This window comes from Schistocerca serialis, chromosome 8 (assembly GCF_023864345.2).
Source record: "Schistocerca serialis cubense isolate TAMUIC-IGC-003099 chromosome 8, iqSchSeri2.2, whole genome shotgun sequence".
NCBI lineage: Eukaryota > Metazoa > Arthropoda > Insecta > Orthoptera > Acrididae > Schistocerca > Schistocerca serialis.
This window is the reverse complement of record NC_064645.1, coordinates 313,255,194-313,272,548: the sequence shown is the minus strand read 5'-3', so window position 1 is coordinate 313,272,548 and position 17,355 is coordinate 313,255,194. Positions and strand designations below refer to the sequence as shown.

General features: G+C 42.7%; 1 pseudogene; it reads right to left on the bottom strand.

Moving 5' to 3' along the window:
• Positions 1-9,334: 9,334 nt before the first annotated feature.
• On the bottom strand, positions 9,335-9,452 carry LOC126417901 (5S ribosomal RNA; annotated as a pseudogene).
• Positions 9,453-17,355: the final 7,903 nt, after the last annotated feature.

The window sequence follows — 17,355 nt, the reverse complement described above, 5'->3', positions numbered from 1 at the left end:
AGTAATATGTTGTTGTTGTTGTTGTTGTTGTCGTCGTCGTCGTCGTCGTCGTCGTCGTCGTTGTTGTTGTGACCTTCAGTCCAACGACTGGTTTGATGCAGCTTTCCATGCTACTCTATCCTGTGCAAGCTTCTTCATCTCCGAGTAACTACTGCAACCGACATCTCTCTGCATCTGAGTACTGTATTCATATTTTTGTATCCTTGTACGATTTTTACCCCACACGCTTTTCTTCAGTACTAAACTGGTGATCACTTATTGCCTCAGAATGTGTCCTACCAACCGATCCCTTCTTTTGGTCAGCTTTTACCACAAATCTCTCTTCTCCACAATTGTATTCAGTACCTTCTCATTACTTACGTGATCTACCCATCTAATCTTAAGCATTCTTCGGTAACACCACATTTCAAAAGATTATATCTTTTTCTTGTCTTAACTGTTTATCGACCATGTTTCACTTCCATACATGGCTACACTCCACACGAATGCTTTCAGAAAGTGCTTCCTGACACTTAAATCTATACCCGATGTTAACAAGTTTCTCTTCTTCAGAAACGCCTTTCTCGCCTTGCTAGTCTACATTTTATATCCTCCCTACTTCGACCATCCTCAGCTATTTTGCTTCCCAAATAGCAAAACGCAGCTGCTACCGTAAGTGCCTCATTTCCTAAGCTAATTTACTCAACATCACTGATTTAATTCGACTAAAGAAATAATAATTTAAATAAAATATATTTTTAATATAACACATTTTTAAATCTGACTAAAAAGTATGGAATAGTTGTCCTAGCCCCACGTAGATCCCTCATAGTCCTCAAAATTTGCGCTTATGAATCTTTAATAGCTATGACAGACTTATAAGATTTATAACGAAAATGTGGGGCGCACGCAGTACGTAATTGATGAATGAATAGTTCACCTCCAAACTACACTGGGGTGATAAAAGTCATTGTATACCTCCTAATATCATGTCGGGTATCCTTTTTCCCGGCTCAATGCAGCAACTAGACGTGGAATGGACTGAACAAGTCGTTGGAATTCCAGGCAGAAATGGCGATCCATGTTGACTCTACAGCCGTGCATAATTGCGAAAGTGTTCTCAGCGCAGGATTTTGTGCACGAACTTCTATGGGATTCATTTTGGACGGTCTGGAAGTCAAACCGTTCGCTCGAATTGTCCAGAATGTTCTTCAAACCAATCGCGAACAACTGTGGCCCGGTAACACGGCGCGTTGTCAATCATAATATTTCCATCGTTGTTTGGAAACCAGAAGTCCATGAATAGCTGCAGATGATTTCCAAGTAGCCCACCATAACCATTCCCCACCAATGATCGGTTCAACTGGACCAGAGCACCCTGTTCATTCCATGTAAACACAGTCAACACCATTATGGAACTACAGATCAAACCCGCAAAAAATGGAGTTAGTATCGCATTGTCAACCAATTCTGAGCTATGTATGAATTTTCAAAACTCTAGCTCTTCGGACGTTAATATAATAGCAATTGCAAACTTTCTACTGAATATATAGGTAATCAAGAATGCGACATGGAAAAAAAGTGTAAAAATGCAAAGTTTCATGATCAAGCATTAAGATATGAAGTTGTCGTGGAGTGTGAGAAACAGGGTAATACCTCTAGCGGGCGTGGAGGGGGGGGGGGGGGGGGGGGGGGTTTGGTGGGATAGTGGAAGGGCAATCGGTTGCCTCGTACCCTGGTGGACGCACAGCACTGATAGCGGAAAATGAGGCTTGAAGGTATTACCATACATGATAGAAAATCCCTATACACGTCAGCAATCATTTTTAATAATCTCTCACAAAATTTAGTCTACATCACAAATTCTGTTATTTCCTTATGGCTAGTTTCGGAAGTCATCATCATCACATCAAAACGTAAAATCATAGAAATGTAGATACAGTTTATCTCGTAAAAGTATTCCATATAGTTTATAGACGCCAAACTTACTTGGTACCCATGTGGAAGCAATGCTGTACTTGCTGTACTGCACACAAAGTGGGCAGATAAAGAAATGGTTCAAATGGCTCTGAGCACTATGGGACTTAACATCTGTGGTCTTCAGTCCCCTAGAACTTAGAAATACTTAAACCTAACTAACCTAAGGACATCACACACAGCCATGCCCGAGGCAGGTTTCGAACCTGCGACCGTAGCCGTCACGTGGTTCCAAACTGAAGTGCTTAGAACCACGCGGCCACACCGGCCGGCTGTGGGCAGATAAGACAAGAAAATCTACCGACGTATCAGCTCTGTCTCAGTAATTTTAGAGAACTACACCAATGTATTCATCATTTGCATTGAAACAACATTATATTTTGATTAACGATCAGAAGCAAGCTGGCGATGGAAGTGACTATCACACAAGAGATGTGCAAACCGTTAATTAAATTATAGTACGTAGCATTTATTGTAACTTCAATTTGTCAAGGATTAATAGATTTCATAAAGCTTTTGGGTCCGCATTAATAAAACGTGTGGTACTAGGTCCTTGAGAAATAAGGATTCATTCGACCTATCTATCTTATTACGCTGAAATATAAACTGACGGAAAAAATCGCAACATCAAAAAGTAATTAATTTAGAGGAATGAAATTCGGGAATACATCTGTCTATTCAATATATTTAAGTGATTAACATTGTAGGTCACATGGTAATGTAAGAGTGAGATATGCCATGGCAAATGTTAAATGCTAGTGCATTAGTAATTGGTGTAACCTCCAAAATGTTGAATGCAAGCATGTAACTGATCATGCGCTGTGTTGTACAGGTGTCGGATGTCAATTTGTGGGATGGAGTTCCATACCCCTTGCACTAGGACGATCAGTACAGTGACAGTTGATGTTGTTTGGGGAAGACGCTGGATTTGTTGTCTGATAATGTCCCATATGTGCTCGATTGGTGACAGATCTGGTCGTCGAGGGGACCAAGGCAACATGTCAGCACTCTGTAGAAAATGTTGAGTTACAGCAGTGGCATGAGGTCCAGCGTTACTCTATTGGAAAACACCCACTGGATTGCTATTCATGAATGGCAGCACAACAGGTCGAGTCGCCAGACTGACGTACAGTTTGTGCAGTCAGGGTGTGTGGGATAACCACGAAAATGCATCTGCTGTCATACCACCTCAGGCCATAACTCCATGTGCAGGGCCAATGTTTTTGAAAATATTATTGAAGATGTTAGTGATCAAAATATAATCTTAGGAAATTATTATCACGGTTTATTAAATGGTAACCGGATTCGATTGCCACATGATCATCTTCAGACCAACAGCCATACTGATGGACAAAAGCTGTACGTGCAGCAGGAACCGCTGAATGACGATTCAGTGGCTTCAGTGGCTCCTGCTCCATGCACAGCCATTGTCCATCAGTCTGGTTGTAGGTCTGAAGATGATCATGTGATGATCGAAACCGGTCTTTTTTTAATAAATGTGCCTTGCGAACTAGACCGTTATAGCTATTTTCGCACGTCCAATGCGTCTAGCACACAGATGGGTTGGTTGCAGACCCTCTAACCAACACACGGCCATGTTGCCATCCGGAGCCCGGTCTTCTTGCAATTGTACATTCCCGTGAACACCGCTGCCAGCGATCACGTACAATGGTTACATTCCTGCCAAGGATTTCTGCATTATGGAAGAAGGAATATCCAGCTTCTCGCCGCCCTATCAAACGCACTGTTTCAAACTCAGTGAGATGCTGATAATGGCTTCTCCTTCGCTTTAAAGGCACTCTTGACTAACATCAACTCACCATGTCGAGTCTCAAAGGTAACTAAGCCTCACGACCATTACAGCCTGTATTTAAAGGAAACATGACGTACATCCACCTTGTGGCGCAACTACTGCCAGTTTAGCGCGACATCTCCTTTCAGATGTAGAAGGACGCATACCAACTTTCGTTTATGTCACACAACCCGTTCTTGGTGTGGCGGCTTTTCTCCGTCGGTGTATTTACGACAGATCGATAGAGTTGATGTTTTTGTTGGTGTGGCAAAAGGGTGAAATAACTTTAAGCAATATGTTTGTTTATACGAGTATACCAACTCCAAACAAAACAGATGATAGCATTGTCGGTATAGTGTGGCAATCGACCACGAGAATAACCAATCGAAATCTCAGACTACTCGAGGTAAGGGATGCGGCACGGGCCAACAAGCCACGACTCCCTCTCACAGAACTACCATCCAAAACGCTTGATTCATGTCGTGTGAGTCGAGCTCAAATCTCATGGTGGGCTTTGATTGGTCTATTAGCAAGCCGTAACCGTGACAGTTCACATGCGACCCCTGACGGCATTCCAAGCAACCACCGTCGAAATCTCCCTGCACCTAAAACTGCCATACTGAAGTCTCCAAATAATATCAGAATTTCGATATGTCTGATATCCTATGTACTTAAAGAACCAGTGTTATCTAAACACGCTCTTAGCTACACAGCAGAAACGTGTGACACACATAGTGCATCTTCTTCTAGGCTCCACACACTGCCGTCCTTTCTTTAGCAGTTTCTATTAACTTAAAGGCTCGTTACATTGTTTCCGTGCCTCATAATAATGACATCACGGTTCTGCGACCGTGTGGGCTGCAGATTCCTCGACTTGCGCCATAGGGTGGTGGGGTTTCGGGTTCCGCTGGATAGGTCAGGAGTCCACTACACGCAACAAGCGGCTACACGGGTAGCAGGGGTTGTGTGGCGTGGGCTGGGCGGTTTTTTAGGTTAGATGGCCTTGGGCAAGTACAGAAAGGGCAACAGCCTCAAGGGGTGCGGGGCAAAGTCAGGACATGCGGGGACCAAGCAGCAATCGGTATTGTAATTGTCAACTGTCGAAGCTGCGTTGGTAAAGTACCGGAACTTCAAGCGCTGATAGAAAGCACCGAAGCTGAAATCTTTATAGGTACAGAAAGCTGGCTTAAGCCAGAGATAAATTCTGCCGAAATTTTTACAAAGGTACAGACGGTGTTTAGAAAGGATAGATTGCATGCAACCGGTGGTGGAGTGTTCGTCGCTGTTAGTAGTAGTTTATCCTGTAGTGAAGTAGAAGTGGATAGTTCCTGTGAATTATTATGGGTGGAGGTTACACTAAACAACCGAACTAGGTTAATAATTGGCTCCTTTTACCGACCTCCCGACTCAGCAGCATTAGTGGCAGAACAACTGAGAGAAAATTTGGAATACATTTCACATAAATTTTCTCAGCATGTTATAGTCTTAGGTGGAGATTTCAATTTACCAGATATAGACTGGGACACTCAGATGTTTAGGACGGGTGGTAGGGACAGAGCATCGAGTGACATTATACTGAGTGCACTATCCGAAAATTACCTCGAGCAATTAAACAGAGAACCGACTCGTGGAGATAACATCTTGGACCTACTGATAACAAACAGACCCGAACTTTTCGACTCTGTATGTACAGAACAGGGAATCAGTGATCATAAGGCCGTTGCAGCATCCCTGAATATGGAAGTTAATAGGAATATAAAAAAAGGGAGGAAGGTTTATCTGTTTAGCAAGAGTAATAGAAGGCAGATTTCAGACTACCTAACAGATCAAAACGAAAATTTCTGTTCCGACACTGACAATGTTGAGTGTTTATGGAAAAAGTTCAAGGCAATCGTAAAATGCGTTTTAGACAGGTACGTGCAGAGTAAAACTGTGAGGGTCGGGAAAAACCCACCGTGGTACAACAACAAAGTTAGGAAACTACTGCGAAAGCAAAGAGAGCTTCACGCCAAGTTTAAACGCAGCCAAAACCTCTCAGACAAACAGAAGCTAAACGATGTCAAAGTTAGCGTAAGGAGGGCTATGCGTGAAGCGTTCATTGAATTCGAAAGTAAAATTCTATGTACCGACTTGACAGAAAATCCTAGGAAGTTCTGGTCTTACGTTAAATCAGTAAGTGGCTCGAAACAGCATATCCAGACACTACGGGATGATGATGGCATTGAAACAGAGGATGACACGCGTAAAGCTCAAATACTAAACACCTTTTTCCAAAGCTGTTTCACAGAGGAAGACCGCACTGCAGTTCCTTCTCTAAATCCTCGCACAAACGAAAAAATGGCTGACATCGAAATAAGTGTCCAAGGAATAGAAAAGCAACTGGAATCACTCAATAGAGGAAAGTCCACTGGACCTGACGGGATACCAATTCGATTCTACACAGAGTACGCGAAAGAACTTGCCCCCCTTCTAACAGCCGTGTACCGCAAGTCTCTAGAGGAACGGAGGGTTCCAAATGATTGGAAAAGAGCACAGATAGTCCTAGTCTTCAAGAAGGGTCGTCGAGCAGATGCGCAAAACTATAGACCTATATCTCTGACGTCGATCTCTTGTAGAATTTTAGAACATGTTTTTTGCTCGCGTATCATGTCATTTCTGGAAACCGAGAATCTACTATGTAGGAATCAACATGGATTCCGGAAACAGCGATCGTGTGAGACCCAACTCGCTTTATTTGTTCATGAGACCCAGAAAATATTAGATACAGGCTCCCAGGTAGATGCTATATTTCTTGACTTCCGGAAGGCGTTCGATACAGTTCCGCACTGTCGCCTGATAAACAAAGTAAGATCCTACGGAATATCAGACCAGCTGTGTGGCTGGATTGAAGAGTTTTTAGCAAACAGAACACAGCATATTGTTATCAATGGAGAGACGTCTACAGACGTTAAAGTAACCTCTGGCGTGCCACAGGGGAGTGTTATGGGACCATTGCTTTTCACAATATATATAAATGACCTAGTAGATAGTGTCGGAAGTTCCATGCGGCTTTTCGCGGATGATGCTGTAGTATACAGAGAAGTTGCAGCATTAGAAAATTGTAGCGAAATGCAGGAAGATCTGCAGCGGATAGGCACTTGGTGCAGGGAGTGGCAACTGACCCTTAACATAGACAAATGTAATGTATTGCGAATACATAGAAAGAAGGATCCTTTATTGTATGATTATATGATAGCGGAACAAACACTGGTAGCAGTTACTTCTGTAAAATATGTGGGAGTATGCGTGCGGAACGATTTGAAGTGGAATGATCATATAAAATTAATTGTTGGTAAGGCGGGTACCAGGTTGAGATTCATTGGGAGAGTGCTTAGAAAATGTAGTCCATCAACAAAGGAGGTGGCTTACAAAACACTTGTTCGACCTATACTTGAGTATTGCTCATCAGTGTGGGATCCGTACCAGATCGGTCTGACGGAGGAGATAGAGAAGATCCAAAGAAGAGCGGCGCGTTTCGTCACAGGGTTATTTGGTAACCGTGATAGCGTTACGGAGATGTTTAATAAACTCAAGTGGCAGACTCTGCAAGAGAGGCGCTCTGCATCGCGGTGTAGCTTGCTCGCCAGGTTTCGAGAGGGTGCGTTTCTGGATGAGGTATCGAATATATTGCTTCCCCCTACTTATACCTCCCGAGGAGATCACGAATGTAAAATTAGAGAGATTAGAGCGCGCACGGAGGCTTTCAGACAGTCGTTCTTCCCGCGAACCATACGCGACTGGAACAGGAAAGGGAGGTAATGACACTGGCACGTAAAGTGCCCTCCGCCACACACCGTTGGGTGGCTTGCGGAGTATCAATGTAGATGTAGATGTAGATAATGCAACTATTAGTCGACATATTGGTACCTTACGTTTAATGAAAATTTGCTGCATAATTCAATGGTTGATAGCATACGGGGAAGTTCTCCACACAGTGTTGGTTCTACTGTATATCCGTACAAACGGATTGCAAGATACTGATTAATGGTACTGAAATGATGAAGACGGGGCTCGAAACACAAGTAACTTCATAATATTACCAGAGTAACGACTGAATGGAAAGCCATCGCCGTGGAGGTGAAATTATGGTATATGATCTGTGGAATACGAATCTGGAGACATACTTTGCCCAGACAACGTGTGTGGAAAGTAATTCATTGTTTGTAGATGTCTTAATTAATTTATAATATGGCGTCTGGTGTGTGAAACGAGCAATCTGAATCGATATATGTTGACATCCTACTACGGTTCAGCTGAAATTACTTCAAACAACTGTTCCTAAGAAGAGCTTCACATCGAGAGGAGCAGGGCATTCTTACAATTTTGGTAGGGTTAACTTTCTGAGGGTATTTCTCTCAAAATGGCGACTGAAAGGTTGTTCTCGCTGAGAGTTAATGCTATTAACGTCCGTTGTAATTTACAAAAAGCAAAAACCTACATCATATTTTGATGAGTGATTGAATAAATGCATGTAAAATTCTTATTGTTGAATCAAACAGGAACTATTGAGGAATATTATATTGCAGGTGAATGTTCAGCTGCATCAGAGGAAATTGTTGACATGTGATACTTAGTTTAGGAAACAGAAGAAGAGATATCGATGAAGTATAAGTAATCAGTGTGTGAATGTTTAGAGGGGAACATTCATGAGAATTACATTACAAATTTGTTTAATGACTATGGAGATAGATAGAGAACACAGGGAGAACTCAGGCTTATGCGCAGGTGCATCGCAAAATTTTCTGTCAGTCTTTCCACGAAGAGACTAAGAAACAAAGAAAACTATTCTCGCGAATCGCGTGCCCTCTGCCAAACGTTTCTGTTCCTGACACGGTTCCGTTCTTTCCCAGTCCGTAGTGGCTAGGCGTACGCTGGAAGCGGGCTAAATGACGCCCGTCTACAGACGACATCCTCGAGAGACAAGGTGGTCACCGGAGGTTCTAAGTGCGCAACAAACAACCTGAATGAAACTACTGCTAAATCGAGCTACCGTCAGAAAAGTGCGGGAGGCGGATAGAGGAAGCCAACAACGGGAAAAGGGGGAAGGAACATCGTGATAGATCACAGAAATTACTTTGCTCACTTAACAAATGATATTGGTATTTTTTTTTAAATAAGTGAAAATTATTCATTTGAAAAAATCTGGACATAATATAGACTGCATAGTTCAATCTGTGACGAAACTGAAATCACAAAATAAGCCACAATCGGTCATTGACGAAGGGAGGCAACGGCGTTGGTATCACGTATTTACTTCAAACCTCTAGAACGTACAACTAATAAGGTGCACTACACTGGCAATTCCTAGAAAATCGCAAGAGGTGTTTTACGCGTCTATTATGTAACATTAGCAGCAGCACCCCATCTTCAGGCCACAAGTGGCCCATCGGGATCAACCGACCGCCGTGTCATCCTCATCTGAGGATGCGGATAGGAGGGGCACGTGATCAGCACACCGCTCTCCCGCTCGTTACAATGGTTTCTGTGATCTGAGCCACTACTATTCGGTCGAGTAGCTCCTCTATTGGCTGAGTGCACCCCGAAAAACGGCAACAGCGCAGGGCAGCCGAGATGGTCACCCATCCAAGTGCCAGACACACCCGACAGCGCTTAACTTCGGTGATCTGGAGGAAACCGGTGTATCCGCTGTGGCAAGGCCGTTGCCAGTATGTAACTTCAAGTTTCCTTTAATTTGCGACTAAGGTCACAAACGTTTTGTTAACAGATTACCGGTTTTGGTCTATAATGACCATCATCAGATCTGTTTATAAAAACAAAGTCCTAATATACTGCAACCATAGTGGCTTTGTTTTTACAAACAGATCTGATGATGTTCATTATAGACCGAAACCGTTAATCTGTTAACAAAAAGTTTGTGACCATAGAAGTAAATTGAAGGAAACTTATTGGATATACGGATCATTGTTTTATTCGCGACAATGCCGCAGCTTATTATGTAACTGATGTATCCGTGCGGAGGTACCAGCCGCAAAAAGTCAGTGTGGTGAAATAATTAGCGGTTGCAGTTTGCAACAGGGTGCTGGACGAGGCGACGGTTCAAATAACGCTGACATTAATGTTTTAATCTGTATCTTTTTTCATCAATTGCGACATTATTTATTTCATACGACACTTAAGAGATAATACAATGAAAAAAAAACCATGAGCATTTTCATGAAGCTTAGTGAATTTCGTATGTTATTTGACTATTTCCTGCTTCTAATTAAGTTTTTAACGATGAATACCTTGAACGCCCAAGTCAAACCTCGATACATAATAATACCAATGACGTTATTCACAATCAGTAATGCAGTAAGTCATAATGTGCCAGACCACAAGAGTAATGCACAATTACCGGTCGGATGTGCTCTTGACATCACAGGTAGCAGGATGGTATTTGTCATACAGACAGGGAAAACATAAATTAAAACTTCATCCAAATAGTTCATGCAAATACACCTGTTTCTTTTCATTATATTACCTCTCAAATGTCATATAAATTAAGTAATATGACCAGTGAAGAAAAAATTAATTAGTAAATGAGATTGAGCGGGAGTCGAACCGTCGCCTCATACACATTCGTCTTACGAAGCCCGAACGATGATCACTTGACCACCATGAACTCTACAGTCCAGCACTCATGCATGGATGCATAAGCCACGTAACAGACGCGTAAAATTTCTCTTGCGATTTTCTCGGAATTGCCAGAGTAGTTCACCTTGCTAGTTGCGCATTATGTTTCTTAATGGCCTACTAAAGGAGTACAAAGTTTGAAGTAAATCATTGATCCCAATGTCGTGGCCTCCCCTTGTGAGATAAATTCAGTGGTGAGAAGCGAAAGTTTATGCCGGACCATGATTAGAAACAGGATTGTATGCTACACGCGAGCGGTCGCCTTAACCACTTCGGCTATCCGATCACACTTCCTGTGCAACTCAAGCTCCCACCATGTCCGAAAGAACAGGTAGTACAGATATTAGTATACGCGGCTCCGACTACTTGCGGTAATCAGCGTAAGGCTGTGAGCAGTGAGATTAATGGACAAGGGCAGTTACACGTGTAATGTGCAACATGTTTGGAATTTGGGTTTGATGAGAGACGTGCGCGGAGAGCCGTCACGGGAAAGGCGACCGCTCGAATGAAGCGGGAAATACGAGTCTGGCAAAATTTCTCACTTGTCGCCGCTGAATTTATTTCAATGCCCGATTGCAACTACTGTCGGAATTTCAATTTCGTCATGTATGTATACGGCTGGCTGTTCTTCCAGACGTGTAAGAAAGAACCGACACCACACACACACAAAACAATATTTTGAAATCAGTCATTAAGTTCCTAAACGATGGCAACTGGTTATACTTGGAGAAATTGGAGTTTTTACAAAAAAAAGTTCGCTTTTAGGCTTTTAGAGGCGTATACCTGACACTCAGTTTTGCATCCTAAATGTTTTGGGCCTTATATTTGCGATTATAGAGTCGCCAACTTTAAAGTTTCACTTATGTGTCTTCCTGTTGCAACATTCAGATCGGAGGTATGCTGACACTGTGGTAGCCTCCCCTAGCATATTCGGTTGTACTTTGAAGAGTCACTATGTAATGTATTAAAATTTTGTAGTTTACTTTCGTAGTATATTTTATACACCTTCCTTCCTCCTCTTCGAACAGATCATCCCATGCCTATTTACAAAAGACGCTGAAACCGGTTACGACATAATTTGTGAGTTCATAAATAAAAAAATAAGGTGAAGTATTTCATGTATTAAAACCATTCATCTTCTTGAACGGATGCCCCTCATGCATTCACACTTACGGCGTTCGCTGCATTTACAATGTGAAAGAGTATTCGTTTAAATTCAGATTTTTGTATATCAGATTTAGCGGGCAAACACAAGCTACGATAGCTCCGAATCAGTACTTCTCTGTCTCTGTATCTCTGTTTTGAGAGAAAACCCCGTACCTAAGTAATTTAATAAGAAATGGACCTGCGGGTGGACATAAATGAATCTGCGGCTATTGTCTTTTGCTAGTTGCTTCCATCGAGTGTCATGTGATGTGATATGTTATTTCCTTTTGTTTTGATGTTTGACACTTGTTGACCTTCACACATGTTTGCCCATCGATGGGGGTGTGTGGCGAAAAGTAATACTCTGATTTTGATGGAACCTTGATTGTTGCTAAAAATAAAAGCCAGATTGGAGAAATACAGCTCGGTAGTATTAAACTGAATTTCTAAGAAAGTTATTACATTAATTTATTTGTCAGAAATATCAAGTTGGTTGGGTTGTTTTAGGGGAAGAAACCAAACAGCGAGGTCATCCGTCTCATCGGATTAGGGAAGGACGGGGAAGGAAGTCGACCGTGCCCTTCCAAAGGAACCATACCGGCATTTGCCAGAAGCGATTCAGGGAAATCACGGAAAACCTTCATCAGGATGGCCGGATGCAGGCTTGAACCATCGTCCTCCCGAATGCGGGTCCAGTATGCTAAACACCGCGCCACCTCGCTCGGTAAATATCAAGTTTCGTGTTTATTTTTCTTTATACCATTGGTATGTTTCTGAAACTTTTGGCCTAAGGGACCTTTTCAAAATTATTCGAAACAAAGGATGACTCCATTACTCAGTACACAGTTCCATGTTCTGTTGTCGGAAAAAGCCACATCAGTGGTGACGTGTACAGCAGGTACGCTGAATAATATTCATATAATGCATATTTTAAAATGAAGGAGATGATTATTAAAAGGACACAAATTACTTTTTTTGAGTAACTAATACTCTTCTGTTTGTTAGATGCCTTCAACACCTACTGTCAACTTGCAGAATGTTATGAGTCAGTGAACCATGTACGTTCAGCGTTAATGACTACTGCAAATACGTTTCACGGAATTTGAATAATAAACTACTGAAAACAATACTAAGGCTTCCACGGCTGGCATTAATGTTATTAACAGCACGAAAATACATCCGCTAGACAGAGAAGTATTCGTCGTAGAAGACTGGATAAAGAAAAAATATTGTGTTAGTTAACTGCAAGAGCTTTTCTGGAACGGTTTCGGAAGTAGTCTGGCTTATAGGCAGTAGGAAGACACACACAGGGGTACCGACAGAAAGCTGGCTGAAACCAGATGTTAACAGGAATGAAATTCTAAACTCCGATTGGAACACATACCGCAAAGATAGGCTGGATGTGGACGCGAGTTTATACCCAAAAAAATACTATAACGTCTAGTAGTATAAACTTCAAATGCGTTGCATAATACGTGGTAGTCGTATCCTTTTACAGACCCGTACATCAAGAGCACTTGTGGGGCAACATTTGAAGGGAAACTTAGAGAATATTTTGCTTCTATTTCCTGGTCGTGTTGTAGTAGTAGACGGAGGTTTTAACTTACTGTCTACATGCAAGAAGACTCGAGACAGACAGTCAGAGAGTCGTGTGAAATTGCCCTAATCTCCTTCTCCGAAAATTACCTAAAAGAGTTAATCGATGAATAGACTTTTGACGATAACATCTTAAATCGGCTCGTGAGAAACAAACCCGAACGTTTCATTTCAGTTGGCGTAGAACAGGGAAGCAACGATCGAAAGGCCGTCACAGTATCACTAGACGCGGCTGTAGATATGAATACGAAGAACGGTAGGAGAGGCAAAAATCAGATTTCACATTAATCGACTTGTCAGCATGAAAACTGCGTCTTCAGCACTAACAAAGGTGAGTATTAATGTGGAAAATTCAAGAGCATTTTATAATACACTTTAGACACGTACGTGCAGAGCAAAACTGTGAGGTGTGGAAAATACACACCGTCGTTTGGTAGCCATGTTAGAACGCTGCTTCGAAAGCAAAGAGAGCTTCACTGCAGATTTTAATGTAAACAAAGGCTCACATTCAAAAACCAAACGAAGCAGGAAATAATCTAAAGAGAGCAATACGTGAAACGTCCAATCAATTCGAAAGTAAAATTCTATTTACCGACTTCAGAAGAAATACTAAGAAGTTTTGGCGTTATGGAAACACAGTAAATACTGTGACCCTAATGGCACTGAAACGGAGGGTGACTAGGAAAATGGCAAAATACTATCGTTCTTCCAAACATGTTTGAGAGAGGAAAATGGCACTGTAGTACCTCCTTTAAATGGTCGCCCGAATATAAAATGACAAACGTCGAAGCAAGAGACAAAGGCACAGAAAAGTAACTGAAAGCTCTCGACAGAGGAAAGTTTACTGGAACTAACGGCAGCGGGCCGAAGTGGCCGAGCGGTTCTAGACACTACAGTCAGAAACCGCGCGACCGCTGCGGTCGCAGGTTCGAATCCTGCCTCCGGCATGGATGTGTGTGATGTCCTTAGTTTAGTTAGGTTTAGGCAGTTCTAAGTTCTAGGGGACTGATGACCTCAGCAGTTAGGTCCCATAGTGCTCAGAGCCATTTGAACCGAACCATTTTTTTTTTTGAACTAACGGAATACTAATTCGATTCTGCGAATAAAGGTGATTCCTAGTTTCAAGAAGGGTCGTCGAACAGATGCCCAAAACTATAGGCATTTGTGTCTGACGTTACTCTATTGCAGAATTTGGGAACATTTTTTTATGTTCATGTATTATGACAATTCCGGAGACGGAACATCGCCCTTGTAGGAATCAACATGGGTCCGTAAAACAACGATCGTGTGAAACCCAGTTCCCATTGTTCGTCCACGAGACCTAGGAAGTAATAGGTAGATGCTGTGTTCCTAGACTTCCAGAAGGCGTTCGATACGATTTCACACTGCCGTCGAATGCACAAAATACCAACTTTGTGATTTGACTGATGCGGTTCTAGTAAACAAAACACTGCGCCTCGCCATCAACAGAAAGAAGTCGCTAGACGTGAAAGTAACTACGGGAGTACCCCATGGGAATGTTATAGTACCGTTTCATTCCACAGCATCCACACACTATAAATATAGACATACACTAATAAGCCAAAACAAAATGACCACTGCCAACCGCGACGTTGGATGCTTTGCGGGCACTTGACACGGTAACAGAAGTATGTAAGCGGAGCAGACACGGATGGGGGATGACTAGAGCGTAGATAAGGGCTGCGAATGGGGAAACCATTCAGATAAGCGACTCTGTCAAAGGGCAGACTATTATTAGGCAGAGTCTGTGAACGAGTATCTCGAAATGGCTAAGTTCATCGAATGCTCACGTGCTTCTGTCTAGAAGGACAAACTACCACCAGGAGCTAAATGATTGGAGGTCCACGACTCTTCACAGGACTTGGTGTTTGGGGGCTTGTCTGCTCTGTACAGTGGGACAGATGGTCGATCTGTGACATCTCTGCCGAAAGAGCAGAATGCTGGTGCAGGCATAAGTGTTTCGGAGCGCACTGTTCATCCTAAATTATTGAAATGGAGCTCCGCAGCAGACCACACTTGCTTGTTTACATATTGACCTAGCGACATATTCATTTATGATTGTAGTGGTCACGGGACCATCGGGATTCGAGCGGCTATCAGTTTGTCGGCTCCTCGGATTAGTCACAATTTTTGCTATACTAGGTCGATGGTCGCCTCCACAAACGGCATCATCGACGTGAACGGCGGCTCGAAACGTGCAGACCGCCACAGATACAGGGTGGTGGCGGCAGTATTATGCTATGGGAGACATTCTTGTGTGCTTACATGGGGGCTGTTGTAGTAATCGAAGACACGCTGACAGCTGCTGACCAACTGCATCCCTTGATGCTTGATGTCTTCCCTGACGGCGATGTCATCAAAAAAATGGTTCAAATGGCTCTGAGCACTATGGGACTTAACTTCTGTGGTCATCAGTCCCCTAGAACTGAGAACTACTTAAACCTAACTAACCTAAGGACATCACACACATCCATGCCCGAGGCAGGATTCGAACCTGCGACGGTAGCGGTCACGCGGTTCCAGACTGAAGCGCCTTTAACCGCACGGCCGCACCGGCCGGCCGGCGATGTCATCTTTCAGCAGTTTAATTGTCCGTGTCTTGGGCACACATGCTCTTAAGTTTGTCCAGAATAGATGTACGTATTTGAACCTTGGTGTTGCAATTTACTGATCTTACGGTATTTACGGTTTTTTGTTTCATTTCCTTCATTCTAGAGTTATTTAGTTTAAAAGTAGTTTTAAGAAAAGTTACTACCATTGGTCAAGTACTGGGTACTCCCTATATTTAAAAAATGACGCCATGTTTTAGGATCCGTGATCCCTTTTGTCAAAGGCAGTCAGCAGTTGACGGCGCAGGACCGGATAGTCATTCACACTTCAAACTGGAACCGTATACGTTAATAAAAGAAGTTGTGATCCAAACTGTGTGTATTTATTTACTCCCTACATTAGCGGTTTCCTTCAAAATTTAGGCTTCCTCTATATAACCGGTTTTTGACGCCCTTAACCTCTACTGAGCCGGCCGGAGTGGCCGAGCGGTTCTAGGCGCTACAGTCTGGAACCGCGCGACCGCTACGGTCGCAGGTTCGAATTCTGCCTCGGGCATGGATGTATGTGATGTCCTTAGTTTGGTTAGGTTTAAGTAGTTCTAAGTTCTAGGGGACTGATGACCTCAGAACTTAAGTCCCATAGTGCTCAGAACCAACCATTAACCTCGACCGATTGTGGGCCGTCACCTAATGTAGGTATTATATACGTAATATAAGATCGAAACACATGCTTTACATGCCTTGGTTGTTGGTTTAGGCTAGCACATGCTTGCATCAATTCGGTTTTCAATGAGCGCAAGGTCGGTATTCATGTACAGGCACAAAAGAGCTAATCTGCCGTTCATCGTCACGAGGTAAGCCACCAGTTTAAAAGCCACCAATATCGCGCTGGGTCTTCGTTTCACCACACCTTTGATGACGGCATTATTTTCCCTCATCATAAATAAACCGTGTATAATCCTTCCCCATACCGATCGAAGTGTCGCAGTGGTGATACACTGGACTCGCTTTCGGGAGGAACACAGCTCAAATTGCTGAGCGGCCTCCGCGATTTACATCTACCGAGGTTACCCAAAATCCTTTAACCCTTAAGGCAACTTGTCACTCGAATGTCAGATTTCCTTCCTGATCTGTCCTACACATGTCTGGGTTTCATCTCTAGCGACCTTTAATTGTTTTTTAAGCAAAGTATCGAAAAAAGAGCTGCGACCAGTTAGAATAAAAGGATCTTGAAACAGTCAAAATGTCTTTTAAGTTCTTATTGGTGAGCTGTCATAAAACTGTCTTCAGAGCAAAATATTTACTGTGCGGTGGCACCGTTGGCAGAATCGATGGCGTAATATCCTTTATTAGGTGACAGTGAAGTAGATTACATCGCTACTGACTAACTGCCATTTTATAACTGAAGTTTTGGTCTCAAGATTGTTACATAACCGAAACCGATGCCTAAGAACAAATAAAAAGCTCTTTGGACTATTTAGGGTCAGGTTCTTTTCTGTAGACCTCGGTTTGAACAGTAAGACTTTAAGCACGGAACTTATTTCCTTTTTATTTCACAAAATTTACATTCTGTCTGTATAAGTGTTAATATTTAAACAGTTTGGTTCAGATCTTCTGTTGCAG